General features: G+C 40.1%; 1 protein-coding gene across 3 annotated transcripts in view; it reads right to left on the reverse strand.

Moving 5' to 3' along the window:
- Positions 1–12233, reverse strand: part of CHD8 (chromodomain helicase DNA binding protein 8) — a 62057-nt gene extending 49824 nt beyond the window's left edge. Inside the window, exon 1 of one of the 3 annotated variants that reach the window (XM_040476576.1) lies at positions 12132–12233. The gene's annotated coding sequence lies outside the window, so the exon portion shown is untranslated. The remainder of the gene's footprint in view (positions 1–12131) is intronic. The other 2 variants (XM_040476577.1, XM_040476572.1) reach the window with 2 other exon arrangements.
- Positions 12234–12495: the final 262 nt, after the last annotated feature.

A 12495-nucleotide genomic window follows, 5' to 3' on the forward strand; every position in this document is an offset into this window, starting at 1 on the left:
CACTAATGTGGAAATATTAGAGAATCAAAGGTGAATAAGACATAATTTCTACCCTCAGAGAACTCACAACAGGTAGGAGTATATATATACACACAGACTCCCATTAAGGCTCCTACCTTGGGCTATTCTGCCAATATAGGAAAGGGGCTTTTGGTTGCTGAGCAGAAAAAAAAAATCAAATTTCCACTATACAGCTTTTTTCTGGACTACCACAGCAGCCTCCTAAAGTGTTTCTGTGTCCCTAACCCCTCATTTCCCAGATGTATTCTCTATTCAGTAGCCAGTTAGCTAACTGAAACGCAGTTCTGCTCATGTCATTCTGTTTCAGAGGCTCCTCATCCGCCCATCAGAAAATGCTTTAACATGGCATTCAAGGCCTTCCTTAAAGGGTCTGGCCTTAACCTGTTTTTTCAATCTCCATTAATTTTGTTGTGATTTACACTTTGGCAATAATGAACTACAAAGTTCCTTAGTTTCCTCTAATGTCTCATGCTGTTTGCCATTTCTGTGCTTTGTTTTGACTTTCCTCTTATCCCTATTGCCTGAATACGCCTTTTTTGTGACCCACTTTACTTCCTTAGTTAACTCCTCCTCATCTTTTAAGAAATTACTTCCTTGATAACCTTTTTCTTCTACCCTCTCCATATATATATATATATATATATATATATATACATATATATATATATACCCTCTCCTATATATATATATATATATATATACACATATATATATATATATATATATACCCTCTCCTATATATATATATATATATATATAGGAAAAAAAAAGCTGTATAGTATAAATTTGATTTTTTTTTTTTCTGCTCAGCAACCAAAAGCCCCTTTTCTATACTGGCAGACTAGCTCAAGGCAGGACTCTCAATGGGAGGCTGGATCTTACCTCCCACTATAGGGGGGTGGCCTGTTAGAGAAGATGGGAAATTGGATGGTGGGGGGGTCACCTCCTTTTCCTGGCAAAGACAAAGTACACATGTGACCCAAACTACTTTAAGTGGACAGTCCTATAGGGAATTTTGACTTTGCAGAGGTAATGCAAAGACCCAGAACCAACTCAACAATACTCAGCAATGGAAGACACTTGAGTTCTACTATAGCATCCTGAACAGACTATTCAGTGGTGTTAACCCTGGACATGTTCTCTATGTCTCTAACCTCCCTTAGTTTTCAGATCACTTTCTAAACCAGACTGTCTAGCATTCCCATTGATTTTGTGAGCTGCACAGTATCATTCCAATAAATCCCCTTTCTGCTTAAATTAGCCAAAAGATGATTTCTGTTGTTTGTAACCAAGAACCCTAACAAGGAGATTAGTGCCTGAATCATAGCAATGTGGGTCAAAAGGTAATGATAAGAAAGAAGGGACAGAGCTGAGTAATATTTAGGGAATAAAAATCCATAGAACCTAAAGTTTAGAGAAAGAGGAGTTTAGCTATGTTTAGTCCAGCCATGTTGAATCTGAGTTGCCTAGAGCAGTTCAAGTTAGTAAAATTTGATAGGAGATTGGATGTATAAATCGGAAAGTTGGCTTGGTGATAGATTTAAAGTACTCAGTATCTAACTAAAAGTGCTGAGTGGAGATTGCCCAGGGGGTATGTAAAGCAGAGCAAGTATACAAAAAACTGCATCAATACCATTGAGAGACAACAGAGAATGTTGGAGTCTGTGAAGGACTGAAGAATCCAAGAGAGTGTAGCTGCTAGTCAGCTCTAGTTAATTGTTGGCATATGGAAATGCACACCCAAGGTTGAGAGAGAACTTCAGATTTTTCAAATGCCAGAAATAGAGTTTTATGTAAATCTAGGTTTTAAATGTAGACAACTAATTTAAAAAAAAAACACACTTTAAACACTGCAGGCTAACCAAAACATGTAGTTGGAAACCCAAGTGTTGAGATTTTTGATTCAGAGTGAGAAAAGTTAGGAGGAACCCAGGAGAACACCAGGATTTAAGAATTGGAATAAGCGGGGGCGCCTGGGTGGCTCAGTCGGTTAAGCATCTGACTTCGGCTCAGGTCACGATCTCGCGGTATGTGAGTTCGAGCCCTGCGTCGGGCTCTGTGCTGACTGCTCAGAGCCTGGAGCCTGTTCAGATTCTGTGTCTCCCTCTCTCTCTGACCCTCCCCCGTTCATGCTCTATCTCTCTCTGTCTCAAAAATAAATAAACGTTTAAAAAAAAAATTAAAAAAAAAAAAGAATTGGAATAAGCGGGCAGCATACAACTCTTGATCTTAAGGTTGTGAGTTCAAGCCCCATGTTGGGCACAGAGCCTACTCAACCAGTGGGTGGAGGGATGGGTAAAATAGGTGATGGGGATTAAGGAGTATATTTAGTGTGATAAGTACCAGGTGTTGTACGGAAGTGTTGAATCACTATATTATAGACGTGAAACTAATATTATACTATTTTAACTAGAATTTAAACAAAAATTCAAAAAAAATTTTTTTAAAGAGTCAAATAAGCTACACCTAAGTAGGTAGAGAAGGAAAAGCTAGAGAAGCAAGCAGTGCAAGTCACAGAAGCAAACAGAGTAGAGAACTGCAGGGGGAGAGAGTGACCAATTATATCAAATAAAGCAAAAATGTCTGACAATATAATAATTTTTAAATGTCCACTGGATATAATAATTGAAAGCCTTCTTAATTCCTACTTTTCACTGTCAAACCCAAGTAATCAGTCCCTTTTGAGCTTTCACGGCTTTTTTGTTAAGTATTCTTTTAGGATAAGTATCTTCTACTTTATTATTTTAGCTATATTTGTACATGGAGGTATAATGAACATTGAAGTCAGAGGGACATGGATTCAAATTTCTGTCCCACCAAGTACATTAACCTTTCTGAATCTAGTTCATTCTTCTGTACAAAAGGGAATCAAGTTACAATGCCATTAATGAGGATTAATGAAACACCTAACACAGTATTTGGCACATAAACACTATGTCCTAGGAGGTACTCAACTAATGTTGCTGGATATATCGTCGGGAAAAAAATTTACCTACCTAGGAGATGCTAGTCAGTCTTAGAGGGGATCACCTCCCAGATTAATGGCCTCCAAAATAATTTGTTAATTTCAGCCAGGTAATATCTATATTACTTGAATGTACACTCTAGGCTCTCTTCCTCTATATTATATCTAATTTAAGGCAAAAAGGAACAACTACAGTTTAGATTCTAGAGTCTGAAGATTATGTTCAACTAACTGGCTTTAGTCAGCCTAAACCTGCTCTAGATAGATGTTCTAAGTCACTAGTATCCAACCTTAAGTGGTGAGAGACCTAAATTAAGAATCTCAGGGATCCAAGAAGGATCACATAAATTTTAGAAAAACCATTCCCACTCTCACACACTTTTTTCAGACAGCTTCCAGGACATCAGGATGACTTTTCTGGTTTTCTTTCTACCTCTCTGGCCACTTCTGCTTTGCTACTCTTCTCTACCAGCCTTTCATTGTTGAAGCTCACCAAGGTTTGGTCCTAAGCCCTCTTTAATTCTTTCTGTACTTTCTTTTCAAGAATGCCTAATTTACATACATGGCCTCAACTATTATTATTTCCTTCAACAAATGATCTATATGCTTATATTTCTCATTTATATCTCTGGGCAAGAGGTCAACCCTGGACTCTGGACCCCATACATCTACTTGCTTACTCAATGGCTTTTCTTGGTAGTGTCTCCAATCTCCTTGGCTTACTCACTTGTTCAATTCTCCCTATAAAGGCTTATTACCTCAAGGAGGCTGATTCCTTGGTAGTCTGCCTAGTCTCCTTCATCCCCACCACCACACATGCACACACACAAAGAGGGTAATCATCTTCCAACAGTCACGGCTGCAGAGACCAGAAAATCTCTTCCTTACCATCATATACATTATTTTAAAATCCTACCTTTACCTCCTAAATATCCCTCAAATGCATCCACTTGTCTCCACTGCCATTCTAGATCAACTTACCATCCCTACTTCCCTGAACTATTATTGCAAGTGCCTTCTAACTGCTTTTCCTCCATTCTGCCTATTTAACTCTAACTTACCCTTCAAAGCTCATTTCGACATCATCATTTCAAAGAAAAGCTTTTCCTGATGTCACAAACAAAAACAGCCAAATTTATTTAGTGTATATTATGTGCCAAGCTTGCTTCTAAACAATTAAAATTCATTAACATATTCAATTTTATTAAGTCTGGAATCTCTCTCTTTTTTTTAACAGACAAGGAAACAGGCACCAAGATATTTGCCAACATCCCACAGCTAGTGAAAAATAGTACCACATTCAAATTTAGGCAGTGTGGCTTCAGAAATCACATTCTTAATCACCTTACTGTAGTATGCTTTAGGTTAGATGCCCCCATGATAAATTCTCCTGTAATATCCATAACTTTATTTTTGTAGTGAGATTAAATAACTGATTATAGAATCAGTTGTTTGATGTTACTGCCTCCGCCATTAGAATGTAAGTTCCACAAAGGCAAAAACTGTGTATGACTTATCACCCTATTCCCTTTGCTTCTCAGGTGGTAATAGGCATTTAATGCACTTTTCTTGAGGGACTGCATTTTCTTTCCTTTTTTTTTTTTTTTTTTAAGATTTTATTTTTAAGTAATCTCTACACCCAATGTGGGGCCTGAACTTACAACCCAGACATCAAGATATCAAGAGTCGCATGCTCCACCAACTGAGCCAGGGAGCGCCCCAGGAGTGCATTTTCAACTTCTAGCCAAAGGTGTGTGGGAGTGGGGCTGTGGAGAGGTAATGGGGAGGTTTCTGAGCAAGAGCAAGGGCTTCCCTCAGACTGCAGATAATAAATGGGCAGAGGCATGTTTCCTACCAGAAACATTCATTCAGAAGACGCATTATAGAATCTTCACTTTTGAGAACGTGGAGTTGACACAGCATTTATATATAGTCAAAGGGGTTACATACAATATACATAATACGATATTCTATAGTGTGATAATCAGTATTGAAAATAATGAAATTTTAGTTACCTCCTTTAGGCTTGGGACCATAAAGCCTCAGTGGCAGCCAATTTAAAACTGCGGCAAGAAGCAAATAGATGACACTATACCCATATGACCCAACTAGGGCATGGATTCATTTTCACATCAGCCTCAATGTAGATTTTTTTTTTTTCCAGTAAAACTCTAGAGTTTTCCCTATGTCTGAAGACAGAAAATAAGAGCCTAATCTTTAAGGATCATGGCCCATAAGTCGAGTTAGACTGATCTGGAAAAGTACTTCTTTGCTGGCACATGGTCACCAAGGTGAAAATAACATTCTGGGTTCCAGCTGAAGAATATCTAACTGGATCAACATATCCACCTTGTATGATGCCACTTTTGGGCATCCGGTATAAGTAACAATATATACAATTTAGGTAATAAAGTCCTAGGCCTCCGTATGCTCCCCCCATCCCCACACACATAGCACTCTTGCAGGCGCTTTTTTAACTGAGCCAAGTGTACATACATTTGCTCAGCCTAACAGAAAAATATAAACTTTTACTTAATTATTTATGAGATATTATTTTCACTGCAACATTTATGTTTAAAAAAAGTGTATGTGGCAAAGGGAGGAGAAACATTATAAACCACTGTTATTATCACACTTGGGCTTCCAGGCACAAAAATGACCTCATGGGACATGGGACTGATGAAAATTTAGTGAGCTAGTTTGACTTGCATTGGCTAAAAAATGGAGTTATTTGGAAGACTGACCAAATGAATTTCCTCTGTAGAGCTTAGTATTTCATATATCTTATCTTTAAAATAACTTAGGTTAAATAAAATAAACAAACTATTATTCTTTTTTTTCCCCCTTTTAACAGAGATACAAAGACAAAAATTAATTTTTGAAGAAAGGTTCTTCAACTGCTTAAGGTACAGCTTTAACAGGCTACAGAATGCTTACCTGTCTAATGTCGTGGTCAAAGACCGTTCTCTCACAGGGGTCAGCACTGAACTTTTCAATGGGGGGGAGGCTGGCTAATGAATGGGGTTTTGAAGTCGGACAGACCAGAATCCCACTCCTGGCTAAGTTACCTAACCTCGCTAAGTCTTATTTTTCCTCTTCTGTAAAATGAAGCTACTAACGTCACATACATTTCAGGGTTCCTCTGAAGACTAAAAGATAAGGTCCACTGTTTGGCACATAGTAGGCAAATGAAAAGGAGTTTATTATTCCCTATGCAATAATTTGAAAGAGTACCATTAAAGGTTTCTCTCAAAGCAAAATCACTCCTTAGAGACTTGGCTGTGCTGGTCTACTAAGCAGAATGGTAGGATACTGAAATAGATGTAAAAGTTTCACAATTAGAATAGCAGGACTGCTGGGCGAGATGAAAAGACTCTGAGAAAGCAGTATAGCCCTTTAACCTTAAAACCACGGAACAGACTTCAACCAGCACTGGTGTCTAGGGCAACATTCAGGTAATTCAATTAATCATTTTTTGTGTTTGTAGGAATGATGCCAGTGTCTTTCTCACAGTACTCCATTTACTTCACAATGCCTGTGGTGGGAACATAGAAGCCTCCAATTGACTAGGCTGCCCCTTGGTAGTTCACATGCTTCCATCTAACTGCCTCAACTTTTGACTCCATGACTTTCAGAAGAGCAGTGAATGGAAACAACCGTTATATATATATGTGTGCGCACGCACACACACACACAGACACACACTTAAGGCCTCATGAAGAAGGTGCCCCCCAGTAGGAGGCACACCTGAAAAACAGGCACTACATTTTATAGGAGAACTGATGTATAAATAAAGAGCTGACTCATATGCTCCACTCCCCAGACAAGAGGAAAAAAGAACTTTACTGAGTAGAAGCAATGAAGAATGTAACACGGATGAAAGGTCCATGCTCATGCAACTTGGTAGCCCCTATTTAAAAATCCAGAAAAATCAGGGCATCCGGGTGGCTCAGTCAGTTAAGATTCCAACTTTAGCTCAGGTCATGATCTCGCAGTTTGAGAGTTCAAGCCCCACGTCAGGCTCTGTGCTGACAGCTAGGAGCCTGGAGCCTGCTTGGAATTCTCTTTTTCTCTGTCTGCCCCTTCCCTGCTCACACTCTGTCTCTTTCAAAAATAAATAAATAGGGGCGCCTGGGGGGCTCAGTCGGTTAAGTGTCTGACTTCGGCTCAGGTCATGATCTCACAGTCCGTGAGTTTGAGCCCTGTGTCGGGCTCTGTGATGACAGCTCAGAGCCTGGAGCCTGCTTCAGATTCTGTGTCTCCCTCTCTCTCTGCCTCTCCCCTGCTCATGCTCTCTCTCTGTCTCAAAAATAAATAAAAACATTTAAAAAAATTTTTTTTAAATAAAGACATTTAAAAATAAATAAATAAAAATAAAAATCCAGAAAAATCTTCCTATCAGTTTACGTAGGTAGATGTTTTACTGATGTGTATCTGATATCTGTATCAGAAAGTGAAAATTACGTTCTATTAGGAAATTCTGTTATGATTTGGGCTCTAAATAGACAGCTAAACCACTGAAACCACTGATTTCTTCTAGAACAACCAAAATGAAATTCCCATGTCACTAATAGACAATGTACCTCTGAATACCCATGTCCCAAAGGAATAAATCTCCAAGATGTAGTGTATCCCTAAAGTATGTCGTGGGAAGAAAAAAAAAAAATGAAAAGCAGGATATTCCAAAGGTTTCTATAACCACCATGAGAGACAACTTGAGAAACTTGAAAGACTTTACAGCTCCTGAATGATGAAATTAAGAATTCAGTTAATATATCCTTTCTCAGAAAGATACAGAGTTTTAGAAGAAATGTAGACTCTCAAAACAAAAAGGTGTTTTTATGGAATTACAAATTACTAGAATATTGGGACATTACCAAAAGGATTAGAACTACTGACAAAGGATTAAGTAGCTGACATACAGAGGAGAAAAAAAAAGCAGTCTTATTATTTTGTAGTAATTTCAGTAGTATGTCATTTAATTATCTTTTTAAAATGAAATAAACTTTGAAAAGACCAAATGAAATGAAGCCATACACAGTAAATGTCTATGGAAATGTACAGAGGAGATAATTCAGGGATGTTTCCATTCTTTCAATGATAAAGCCAATCTTTTCCTAAAAACTATGCATAAGAATAAGTACTTTTTAAAACTTTTTTTTTAATGTTGATTTATTTTGGGGAGACAGAGAGAGTGCAAGCAGGGGAGGAGCAGAGAGAGAGAGGGAGACACAGAATCTGAAGCAGGCTCCAAGCTCGTGAGCTGTCAGCACAGAGCCCAACACAGGGCTCAAACCCATGAAGTACGGGATCATGACCTCGGCCAAAGTCAAATACTCAACCGACTGAGCCACCCAGGCTCCCTAATTTTTAAAATTGTCTTCGAAATCTTTTTGTACATTTACTTGATTATGAGTGAGTGTGATGCTCTGGAAATTCTTATCAAACAAACAAGTGAGAATATACTTGGATAGTCAGAATTTGAAGGCGCTAGAACATTGTCTAGATTCCCTGTGCTGCTCTACTGCTTGGAATATATTCCAATATATCCATTGATGCTGAACACAAATGTAAAACAATTATCTATGCCAGTCTACTTTCTGTTTGTGCTGCTGGATTTTTTTTTTTTTATTATATTATATCATACATGGGTGGGTAAAAATGACTTGCTTTTTTTTTTTTTAAGTCTCCTGCTGCACTCTTAAGGCAACAATTAAGATATTTTAAAGTTAGTCTAAAAAAACAACTGAATAAAAGGCATAGAATATCAGTCTAAAAAAAAAGATACTTTAAAGTTGACCACTTATGCTACATGTGACATTAAACAACCAAGAGCCTATGTGAAGGATAGAAAGTAATGGATCATAAAAGGGCAAAAGAAACGTTACCTACAGAAGAGCTTAATGAGAAATCTGGAGACTAACACACTTTGTAGTTTAAATTTAAAACATCCAGTAATTACAAAGACATAGACTTACTTTGCAACATAAATACAATGAAAATCTTAAAGGCAATATGAAATCGAGTGAAAGAACACACAAAAAAAGCTACATTACAACTTGATACACTTGCACAAACAAAACAAAACAAGAGGTTAAGGTGAGGAAAGGTTATCCAGGATAAAATTCAGAATGTAATAAAGGATTAAATAAACCTTTAGGCCAAAATAAACGGTTGATACAACAGCTTTGTTTTATAAATATACAACTGAGTACAAGGTACCAAAAGAACACATCTTAAAAACTAGGGTCTCTTGGGGCGCCTGGGTGGCGCAGTTGGTTAAGCGTCCGACTTCAGCCAGGTCACGATCTCGCGGTCCCTGAGTTCGAGCCCCGCGTCGGGCTCTGGGCTGATTGCTCAGAGCCTGGAGCCTGCTTCTGATTCTGTATGTCCCTCTCTCTATGCCCCTCCCCGGTTCATGCTCTGTCTCTCTCTGTCCCAAAAATAAATAAACGTTGAAAAAAAAATTAAAAAAAAAACAACAACAAAAAAAACTAGGGTCTCTTTACATATCTTAAAAGGCTTCAACAATGGGGCACCTGGGTGACTCAGTCAGTTGAATGTCTGACTTCAGCTCAGATCACAACCTCATGGTTCATGAGTTTGAGCCCTGCATCAGGCTCGCTGCTGTCAGAGCAGAGCCTGCTTCGGATCTTCTGTCCCCCTCTATTTCTGCACCTCCCCACGCCCCCCTGTTCGCTCGCTCTCTCTCAAAAATAAATATTTTTTTAATAAAGGTCTCAACAAGACATAAGTAAAAAAGGCACAATATCAGTGAATTAAAACAAAAAGCAAAGTGAACAAAATCATAATAGAAGGATGAAAGGAAGATCACCAACTTTGTGAGGAAAAGACTAAAAAAATCAACTGAAGAGATAATGAAAAGTTCAACCAAGTAAAATATGAAATGATACTATATCAATGAATCGACTGCTAAGGTAAAACAGTAAATACAGGTGAGTCACAGTAGGGCAAGGTAGGTCACGTGAAGACCACAGATCAGGGACTTGCCCAAATGCAAGTCCAGAAGTAGAGTGACTCCTAGGGGTAAGGGCGGAGGAGCCAGAAAATATTTGTCTTGTTTATTCCCCAGGTATCAGGCTCAATGTAGGCTTAGAAGACAATTTAACTCTTGCAAGGCAGTGGACAAACAGTATCTTCAAAGCATAAACATTTATCTCCATGCTATGTTAAAATGTTACAGTCCTTCCACAGATGAGAATATCAAATCTCATTCTTTCAGTAAGCAAATACAGTTAGTTCTTGGCACCACAAATTAATCTTAAGTGGTAGTTTAGGTTAAAAACATCTCACCCTTTTCAAAGGAGAGGGGTACATTAGTTTCTTTGAAAGACTGATTCCCCCTCACCATCCTACCTAACCTATCAGAACTCTATCTTACCTATCACTATTAGATTCTTCAAATAAAATGTCAAGTTTTTTCCTGTTATAACTAAACTCTGCAGTGGTGGTGACCACAATGCCAAGATTCTTCCATCTCATCACCTGGTGGTGCTGTAGAGAAGACTGTCCCAGAAAATACAAGGTCTGTTTCCTGGTGATTCACAATCAGCTCGGTAGATTTCTCTCCCTTTCTATCATTTTCTATCCATGTCAGTTTCCAAACTGACAAAATCAAAAGGCCAGACGCACAGGATAGATCAAACATGGGGAAGGTGTGTGAACTGTGCAAGTACCCCTACACTGCTCCATCAAATCCCTGATTCCATCCATTACTCCTTCACCACTTCAGTTTTAACCCTTCCCCCAGGCCTGTCCCATCACACTCGCCCACCCTCTCTTTGGGCCAATGTCCTTCATCATGCCTTGCAGACCCACTTGTGTGCCACTCTTGTAACCCAGGTCTTCTTAAGTAGAAAATGTTTTATCATAACTCTCTTTTAAGAGGTGGGATAAGTCCAAAACACCACAATTTGTTCTGAAAGCTATTTGGTGACCACTACAAAAGAAATTCCTAAGCAGAGGCATGATCTAATTAACTAACAGAGGAACTTACTCAAATCCGAAACTCCCCCCCTACCATCCACCGTGTCCCACACCAGATAGGGCCTCAGCCGATTCTAAGGATAACCCTGTTAGAGAATCCCTGACTGAACTCAAAGGCTCAGAACAACGTGAAGAGTAAGTAATCTGTGGATGCTAGTGTGAGAGTAGGATGCAGTAGTTACCAATAATGCAGCTCCTGTGGCTTCAACGTGGGGCGTTCCACTAGGACAAGACATCGAGTTCTAAGTCTTCGACCCCTAGCTCACTATGCTCAGTCATTGAAAAGAGACTGGTCCATCTAGACACCCCCACTATACACTTCTCTGAAGACCTTAATCACTTCACGACTGTCCCTTAAGGGCAAGAGCCGCTGCACTTGCACAGTTGCTGCAATGGCTGGAAAATTTCCTGCGACACTAGAGACAGGTAAATAAAGAAATTGCATTCGCTCCGAGGCAGGGGGAGGGGTCTTCTGCTAGTGAAGAGTTTACATAATGCATCAGAAGACCAGTAAGCTCTGCAGACCTGTCAATGGAGACGCCAAGGCTTGAGCTCCTCTCTTCCCACCATCTCTAAATACTCTCCAAAAACCCGATCTGCCCTCCCAGAGACCCACGAAATTACACCTAATAATGTATAACAATATGCACACGCTCGCCCTAAGCTTTCCTACCCACTTTTGTTACTAAAATACAAGAAAGCAGACAAAAAAGAAAAAAAAAACACAAAAAACCCTAACCTCCCACTTCTGAGTCCAAAGTATGGAATAACCAAACGGAGCCGGGGAGTTTTCTCTCCGCTAAAGGGGCAAGCAGAACAAGGAGCTGCCCCAAATCGACACCACGCCCTGTAATGCAATGACAAGCCCTAAAAACCCCACAGCGGCGGGGCAGCCCCCTTCGCGGCTTGGCCCGGCTGGGGCCCCGCGGCCCAGCAGCCGCCCTCTCCCCCGGCCTTTCACAAAGGAGAATGGTTCAGTCCAGAGCATCACCCAGCACCTGATCCCTCACAACTGGGGGACGGGCAAGGAGCGGGGGAGCGAGGAGGAGGATGAGTTATGGAAACCAATTCTAAGAGCTTTAGTTTTGCAAAGAGTCTTGGACCAGCACTGGTGAGCAGGCATGAGCGGGAAGCCTACCTGAACAAGTCCTGGTGCTTCCTTTCCAGCCAGCGTTTCAACTCACCCTTTCGGAGAACAAGGCGCCTTCCGGCGGAGCATGGCCAGCCCTCGCCTCAATCTAGCTTGCTGGTAGTCCATTCTCCCTCGGCTCCTCCCACCTCCGCTCCCACCCACCAATGGTAGGGCTGACGCCCGGCCTCTTCCAGCAAGGTAGTGTGAGCGCCATCCAGGAAGTCTCTGGAGGGTGGGAGGTCCTAAAAGGCTGAGAAGGGTACGTAGGCAACCACAGATATGCCTGATTGAAAATAAAATCTGGCGGCAGCTTGCTTCTGACTGCTCAGTTCACAGGCGTTCAGGCCTCTCGGTATCTTTTTTTTTTTTT

Source organism: Herpailurus yagouaroundi, unplaced genomic scaffold (assembly GCF_014898765.1).
Source record: "Herpailurus yagouaroundi ecotype Mexico unplaced genomic scaffold, PumYag 141, whole genome shotgun sequence".
Classification (NCBI taxonomy): Eukaryota; Metazoa; Chordata; class Mammalia; order Carnivora; family Felidae; genus Herpailurus; species Herpailurus yagouaroundi.